This window comes from Elephantulus edwardii, unplaced genomic scaffold (genome assembly GCF_000299155.1).
Source record: "Elephantulus edwardii isolate Elephantulus edwardi_28Jun2011 unplaced genomic scaffold, EleEdw1.0 scaffold00078, whole genome shotgun sequence".
In the NCBI taxonomy this organism is placed as follows: domain Eukaryota; kingdom Metazoa; phylum Chordata; class Mammalia; order Macroscelidea; family Macroscelididae; genus Elephantulus; species Elephantulus edwardii.
The window spans coordinates 8,997,109-9,006,377 of NW_006399828.1; the positions used below are offsets into that span (position 1 = coordinate 8,997,109).

Genomic DNA, 9,269 nt, shown 5'->3' on the forward strand with positions numbered 1-9,269 from the left:
TTCAAAATTGGAAAGGGCGTATGCCAGGGATGCATCCTATCTCCATACCTTTACAACCTATATGCAGAACAGACTATCCGGGAGGCTGGGCTCTATGAGGAGAAATGTGGGGTCAAAATTGGTGGACGATTTATCAACGATCTGTGTTATACGGATGACACGACCCTGCTTGCTGAAACTGAGGAGGACCTGAAGCGCCTGCTGCAGAGTGTCAAGGACTGCAGCCTACAATATGGATTGAGGCTCAATGTCAAGAAGACAAAGATTCTCACCACTGGACCAATTGGCAGCATCAGGATGGATGGTGAAGAGATTGAGATTGTACACAGCTTTAGTTTGCTTGGCTCCATAGTCAACAGTCTTGGCACCAGCAGCCAGGAAATTAAAAGGTGCATTGCCATGGGAAAGTCTGCTGTTAGGGACCTCTCCAAAGTGCTGAAGAGCAATGGTATCTCTTTGGAGACTAAGGTGCATCTGATACAGGCCATAATCTTCGCAATCACCTGTTATGCATCAGAGAGTTGGACAATGACCAAGGAGGATAGAAGGAGAATTGATCCCTTTGAGCTGTGGTGCTGGAGAAGAGTATTGAGAATACCATGGACTTCTAGGAAAACAAACAGATTTGTCCTGGAAAGAGTTAAACCGGATGGCTCCTTGGAGGCAAGGATTCTGAGGCTCCATCTAACATACTTTGGACATGTTGTGAGGAGAGACCGGTCCTTGGAGAAGGACATCATGCTTGGGAGGGTGGAGGGACAGCACAGGAGAGGAAGGCCCTCTATGGGGTGGATTGATTCAGTGACTGGGATAATTGGGATGGGAGTGTCAGAGACAGTGTGATTGGCACAGGACAGAGCGGAGTTTAGGGCTGTTGTACATAGGGTCGCTATGAGTCACAGGCGACTTGACAGCACTTAACAACAACAACAACATCTCTTCCACAATATTCTCAATGATTTCCTTGTCCTTCTCATATTCTGGAATTCCAATCATATATATTTTGTTCCTTTTGATGTCATCCCACTTGATTCTAACGTTTTCTTCATTTCTCATCTTTGATTTTTTTTCTAGTATGTTTCTATTGAGATTCTTGTCTTTTTGCTCACTGACTCTCTGCTCCCTCTTTTCCATTCTATTTTTTTGTCCCTACAGATTGTTAGACACCTCTGCCATTTTGGTCTTAATATTCTGTATTGCATGCATTTTTCTTATTTCCAGTACTGTGTTGGCTGTATCCTACTTATCTTGTAATGATTTTTTTTAGTTATTGGCCTTCTTTTCTATAGTTTTAATTTTTTCTTCCATCTTTTAATTTTCTTCAGTAGTTGTGCAAGTTCCTCCTCATTGATATATTTCTTATAACTCCCTGTTTCTGGAGTATTTTCTTTCTTAATTGATTTTATTATTGCTTCTATCATTTCCACCTTTTTCTGTAACTGTTCAAATAACTCCAATATATTTCTTCAGGCTCTCTGACTCCAGGGTATTTCCTTTATTTGTGGCTTCCATTATTTCTTCCATCATTTGTACTTCCTTTCATTGCCGTTCAACTACCTCAATATCAAAATCATATATTCTTTGGATCTACAATACTCTCCGCTTTTTTTTTTTTAAAAAAAAGAAGGCTTAATTTGTTTTTTCACAGTGTTTGGAGATGTCTTCACATTATGTGAAGTTTTCCTTGGTAAGTGTTAGGTAGTTTCTATTATGTCTGTTCAAGTTTCACTGGTTCTTTATGATGTAAACCACTCACTGTACCACTAGCCCTTTCTGGGAAAATTTGCCTTTCCTAAAGTTCTTCCGGTTCTCTCTGGTCTGTATTGCAGCCCTGCAGGAATCTAATCTTTTTAATTTTTGCCAGTCCAGATTGATTTTATTGGGATAAACAGTGTACTTATACACACAGGAAAACAGGATAGGGTGGGCTTACAGATGTGGGACATGTGTATCGGTTGGGAGAACCTCAGCCTCGTGCAGACCACTCTCATCCCAGCAGGCACAGCAGCCGTCTTCCCAGGTGGTGAACTTTCTCAAGCCGGTACTACCAAATACAAGGGAGCTTTCTCTACCCCCATTAGGAGGCTTGTACTTGTCTAGAGCTTAGGTGATCTGTCCTGGCTAAAGGCCTTCTTTTTCTCCCCAACATTCTGCAACAGTGAAGGAAATGGAAGGTTTGGCAGGGACCCGATGAGACAGGGTGATGACTGGCAAGCTCCAATGGTGATTAATTTTATAAAACATAATGCTTAGAAATGATTGTATGTAATACAATGTGAATGAAGAATAGGGTGAAACACAATGTATATAAACTTTGTAAGCAAATCAAGATAGAATAATTTTAAAAAGTTCATTTGTATGGCAAGTGAGATCTTTTTGTGATATTCAAAAAAAGTGGACAATCAGAGAAAGTGGGAAAGATCCACCACAATATGGATTGACACAGTAGCTACTATAATGGACTCGAGGCCAACAGAAATTTGTTGTTTATAGGGTCTCAGAGTGAATGGCACTTAAGATTGACCAATATCTGTCTATCTATCTATCTATCTATCTATCTATCTATCTATCTATCTATCTATCATCTATCATCTGTCTAATGCAGGGAGCTCTGGTGGCTTAGTCTGTAGGGAGTTGCTCTGCCAACCCAAGGGATGCACCTCTCTGAGGGTTCAAATCCATCAGTAACTTAAGATAGGAAGTCTACTGTGGGATTTACAGCCTATTCTATAACCAAATTGAGGATCAACTCTGAGTTGTTTGCAACTGTTAACTTTTTATTATGAGCCAAGAATGTAATTACTGCACTGTCAAAACTCCTTTACCACCACTGATGTGTGTTTTCAGTTAATTTCAATTCATATAGACCTAACAGGACAGAGTAAAAGTTCTCCACCTACGTTTCTAAACTGTGGTCTAAATGTAGGCATGGATCATCAAGTCCTTTCTTCTTCAGAGTGGTTGGTTGGAACTTTTGGTCAGAAATCAAATGTTTAACAATAACACAACCAGGAATGATCTTATCATAATGAAGGATCTTTAAAATAATAAGTCAGTATCTCTAAAGGAAGTTTTAATAGGTATTTTTAATAATATTTCATATATTGCTAAAGCAACATGTCTGAGATTAATGGATTATTCACAAAATAGTGTCCTTTTCCAAACTCTATTGCCGTCCCTTGTTTATTGATACTCCACTTAAGCAGTTTTGGTGGGAGGGTGGTGGGGACTCAAGTCAGTTCTCTTTCTCACAGCTCAACGTGTCAGCTGAGAAAGTCTTTCCCTTGTGTGTAGCTCCTTCCCAAACTCTCTTGTCTTATTTGACACCTGGTGTGGCCCTGCAGCCATGGATGCAAGTATTCCCAAATGGAGGGATCTTTCTCCGGGGAAGTTACAATCTCTGCTCTCCCCACATGCATCTGAAAATCCTGGTTAGAGGAAGACTATCTCCCTTGATGGTGACTTCTCTCCTGAAGCCTAATATCTTCCTTTGTTTCTGGAATGGTTTGAGATCAGGAGTGCCAACCTAAGCAGTTTGTGTGAGGGTTGGGGGTGAGGGGTTCTCAAGTTTGCTCTTCTTCTCTTAGAAATCTGAAATAGTCTTTCTCCTGCTAATAGCTCCCTGTACCAAACTCTCTCATCCTAAGAAAATATTCTTATTTAGTAAGGCAGGCTGTAGTCCCCCTACAGGGGACTGAGAATTGGACTTGCCTATGATTAGATGTTTATTGGCCCATGTTCTGGTGAACCAGTTAGAAAAGTAAACTTGATATTCACATAAAAGAAAATTATTGCTGAAAATCATCCAAAACTGGCTAGAATAGTACATTGACAAAGAACCACCAAAAGGTCAATCTGGATTTAGAAGAAGCAATGGAACCAGACATACAATTTCTGATGTCAGATGGATTTTGACAGAAAGCAGAGAGTATCGGAAAAATATCTGTGTTTTATTTATGTGATTTTGTAATGGCATTTGACTGCATTAATAATATTAAACATTGAGAAGAAAGGAATTCAAGAACATTTAATCATGCTTATATGAAACCTGTACCTAAACCAAGAAGCTGTCATCTGAATAGAACCAGGAAACACCATATTGTTTAAAAACAAGATAGGCATGTGTCTGGGCCATTTCCTTTTTCCATGCCTATTGAATCTATATACTAAATAATTTGATAAATTGTACTTTACGAAAAAGAATGCAAGCTTAAAATTAGAAGAAAACTCGTCAATAACTTGTCTTAGGTAGATGATACAATCTTTCTTGCTGAAAGTGAAGTTTTGAAGTTCTTGTACAAAGACCACAGCCTTCAATAGAGATTACATTGCAATATCAAGAAGACAAAAATTCTCACCAGTGGACCGAAAAGCAGCATCATAATAAATGGAGAAAATATTCAACTTGTCAACTACTTCATCTTACTTGATTCCAAAATCAATACCAGCAGTCAAGAAATCAAAAGATGTATTGTGCTGGAAAAGTCAAATGTCAGTGACTTCTCCAAAGTACTGATGAACAAAGGTGTCATTTTGTTGACTAAGGTGTACTTGAGTTAGGTGTCGGTCTTTTTAATCACTTTCTAGGCTGCTGAGAGCTGGCCAGTGCACAAGGGTGACAGACTAACAATCCATTTCATTGAGTTGTGTTGGAGAAGATTACTGAACAGTTCATGGACAGATATGTTTAAGAGAACCTGCATTCACAGGCAAAGACTGTAAGCTTATTTGTACATATTGACCGTGTTACTAAAAGGGAAAATTCTTTGGAAAGGGACATCATGCTAGAAATGGTAGAAGGTCAGCGAAAGAGAAGACCATAAAAGTGATGAACTAGCACACAGTGACTGTAGCAACAAACTCAAGCATGCCAGTGATTATGAGGATGGCACAGGATAGGACAGGATTTATACCAATTGTTCAGAGGGTCATTATAAGTTATATTCTGCTCATTGGCACATAACCACAACAATCAATTATGGTACAACTGGGTAAAAATACAAATCCATTGGCCTCAGAGTCTCCATTGTTTTATGTCTATCTCGTAAGATCCTATCACTCCAACATTATACTTTAGGATAGAAATCAATTTTTTCTTAAACTGTTAGTGCAGTAGTATTTTTTCCTGTTTTACATTCACAGCGTAGTATATTATGTGATTGATTAATAGTAGACAAAGCCAGTCCGTCTTGTCTTGTCTCATCTCATCTCATCTCATCTATACCTAGAATGCCAATACTAATGCATTGTTTCATTTTTTATAACTTCTAGTTTTCCAACATTCATGCTTGTTACATTCCATGTTCCAACAATTAAAGGATGTTTGCAGCTGCTTCCCTTCATTTTGATTGACTTCCAATCTGGGATTTACCTCTAATACCATGACTAACTATGTCTCTCTATTGTTCATAAGGTTTTCAGAAGTCTACTATTTTAGTCCCCATTATTTAGGGAGCTCTGGTGGCCTAGTGGCAAGAAGCTGTGCTGCAAGTCTGAAGGTACATGGTTTGAATTTACCAGATGCTCCACAGAGAAAGGATGAGCAATCTCTTCTTATGTGATTAACTGCCTCTGCAAACCCACTAGAGGGTCAGCTACGGATTGATTATAGCTCAATGGTACATAACAGCAACTATTTCAGAAGTAGGTGGCCAATCCTTCCTAGTCTGTCTTATTTGGGAGCTCTACTAAAACCTGTTCACCATGGGTGAATGAGTGAACCCTTCTGGCATTTGAGACATTGGTGGCACAGCCTTTAGCATCACAGACTCACAAATTACCTCAATACGGCAAACTGATAGGTAAGTGTTATACTAACTAGAATAAATAAACGGTAATACAGATACTCAATATGCTGCTCTGAGGTAACCTGGGATTGATGTGATGCTGAACATTGTGCCATTGGGGTGTCAAATGCCATAATGGTTACCCATGGTGGACAGTGTTCAGTGGAGCTCCAAGTTTAAAACAGAAGTTTAGAAGCAGGAGTGGCATTCACTTCATAAACAACATGCCTCCAGAAACTCTATAAATTTTTTAAATGACAATAATTATGAAAAGGCTTCAGGCCATTTGTTCATAAGGTCACTATGAGTTGGGCTCAACTAGATAGCAATCAACAACAATAACAGCACAGATACTCAAACTGCAGAGTAATTAAAAATATGCAGACCATTTCCAAATATAATGAACTGATTGTTAAACCTCACAATTTAGAAGACTCCAGGTCAAAATCTCAGGTCCCAGCTCTAGGGAAGGTTGATCTCTGGCAGTTCTGGAGGAAGATCCTTATCTCTGATCTTCTGATCCTGGACCATCTTCCTGCAGCTTAGTATTGCTGCTGTTTCATCTGAGGTGGACAGCTGGTACAGCAGGATAAGGTCACAGGTGAGAACAATGTCATAGCGGGATCCTCACCTACTGGTGCTCCTCACTTGGCCTTTGGGCTGGAAGTAGAGATGATGGAAGATTCTTCTTCCTTTCCACTCTTGCCTGCTGTAGACCCAGGAGCTGACAGCAAGATGTGGAGAAAGTTGAAAGGTTGGGGCTTCCACTTGAGTGAAAATGACGGAGATGGAGCTATTGTGCAAAGAGAGCAAGGGGCCACAACATAGTTTAAAATTAAAACAAAATGTGTGTCTGGATTGCAGCCTTCCACCATACCTATTCACTCTGTATGTTCAGACAATTATGTGAGAATGTGAACTCTATATAGAAGAATATGGCATCAGGATTGGAGGAAGACTTTTCAGTAAGCTTCAGTATGCCGATTTCACATCCTTGCTTGCTGAATGTGAGGAAATTTGAAATAATTACTACAGCAGTTCAAACACTGCAGCCTTCAAGATGGATTGCATCTTAACATCAAGAAAACAAAAATTCTCACCACTAAACTGAGTGGTGACATCATAATAGATGCATAATAGATTTAAACTGCCAACAACTTCATTTTACCTGGATTCACAATCCATACACTTGGTACCAGCAGTCAGGGGATCAAGAAATGGGTTGCACAATCTTGGCGATGGTGCCACCAGAATACTCTTTGGAGGCAAGGATGGCAAAAAAAATGTCTTGTCTACTTTGAACATGTTGCTAGGAAAGGCTATGCTTTGGAAAAAGAAATCATGCTTGGAAAGGTGGGGTGATGGTGAAGGAGAGAAAGATGTTCAACCGGGTAGATTGACACATTGACTACAGAAATCGCCTTGAGTGTGTCTGAGATAGCAAGTTTGGCACAAGATAGGACAGGACTGTTAGGATAGAATAGGTTGCTAAAATAGGATCTGTTGTTCATAGGATCTCTATGAGTCATGCTCAATAGCACCTAACAACAGTCTTAAAAGGCATGCAGATCAATCAATGTTAAGATCTGGCTCTCTATTCCTCATCGATTGATATCTATTCTTGTGCAGCCTCAGCCACATTCCTTAGATATGATAGAGAATGTCATAGCAAATGGACTAGACTATGCCCACTTTTAGGTTTTCAAAGTGGATCCTGTTGCCATCAATAGCCCCTTCATTGACCTCAACTATAAGGTGTGTATATTTTAGTATGATTCAACCCATGGCTACTTCAATGACACTGTCATGTCTGAGAATAGGATATAAATTCATCAGTGGAAAGGCCATCTCTGTTCTTCCAGGGCCAAGATCCTGCCAACATCAAGTGGGGTAAAACTGGTGTTAATTATGTTGTAGAGTTAACTGGTGTCTTCATAACCTTGCAGAAGTCTGAGGCTCACTTCCAGGGTGGTGTCAAATGGGTAATCATATCTGTTTCTTCTGCCAGTACCCACATGTTTGTGATGGGCATGAACCATGAGAAGTATAATAGCTTTCTCAAGATTGTCATCAATGCCTCATGCACCACCAACTGCTTGGCTCCAGTGGCCAAGTTCATCCATGCAAAACAGCTTTGACATTGTAGAGGGACTCATAACCACTCCATGGCATCACTGCCAACTAGAAGACTATGTATGTGCCCTCTAGAAGTTGTAGGGTGATGGTCATGGAGTTGCCCAAAACATCCCTGCATCTCCTGGCACTGCCAAGGTCATGGATATGGTCATCCATGAGCTCAATGGAAAGAAAAACTTACTAGTATGGCTTTCCATGTCCCCACTCCCAATGTGTTGGTCATGGATCTGGTTTGCCATCTGGACAAGGCTACCAAAGAAGATAACATCAATAAGGTAGTAAAGCAGGCATCAGAAAGCATCTAAAGGCATCCTAGGATGCACTGAAGACCAGACTATCTCCCATGACATTAACAGTGACTTTTATTCTTCCACTTTTTATTCTGGAGCTACATTCCCCTGAATGACCACTTTGTCAAACTCATTTTCTGGTATGACAGTGGATTTGACTACAGCATCAAGGTAGTCAACCTGATGATTCACATGGCAAATAAGACCTCCTTGGACCACCAATCCCAGCAATTGGACTGGGAGAGAGAGAGACTCTTAGCTGCTGGAAACTCCTTTTCCCAACTTGATTCTTTCCTTCTCCACTGAGACTCTTTCTTCCTTGGCACAGTTTCCATCCAGTCCATCTGACAAAAGGGAGGGCTGAAAGAGTAATCTTGTCATGTGCCACAATAAAGCACAAGTTATTCAGCAAAAAAAGAAAAGAATAATTAGAATCTTACTGTGTAAAGTAGTGTTGTTCTTGAAATATAAGATTTTCAAGCAGGTAACCAAATTTATACTGTCTTGCTTCATTGTCTTTGTTTTTATTAACAGACAAATAATTGCTAATTGCTATGCTTGATAACTATGACAGAAGACAACTTTATGCCTTTGAGTTATGGTATTGGAGAAGAAACTGAATATACCATGGCTTACTGAAAGAATGAACAGCTAGGTCATGGAAAATGTGTAACCAGAGTGTTCACTGGAGATTGGGATGGAAAGCTCTGTCTGTCATATTTTGGGTATGTTGTTAGGAGAAGCTATTCCTTGGAAAGGGACATCAGAAGGGCAGTAAAAGAGAGGAAGACGTCTGATGAGATTGATTGGCACATTCACAGCAGCAATGGTCTCAAATGTAGTAGAGATGGTGAGGATGGCACAGGATAGGACAGCATTCAGATCTGTTGTACACAGAGGTGTTATGAGTCATACTTCACATAATAAATCTTAACAACAGCAGCAGGTGTTGTTGTTGTTAGCTGCCATTGAGTAACCTGTGATTCCTAGCAACCCTATGTACAACAACTCAGAAACCTGTCTTATCCTGAGCCAGTCTCAAGACTCCAACATACCT

At 40.0% G+C, this 9,269-nt stretch overlaps 1 pseudogene; it reads left to right on the top strand.

Moving 5' to 3' along the window:
- The first annotated feature begins 1,944 nt into the window (after positions 1–1,944).
- On the top strand, positions 1,945–8,518 carry LOC102877269 (annotated as a pseudogene).
- The last annotated feature ends 751 nt before the right edge of the window (positions 8,519–9,269 follow it).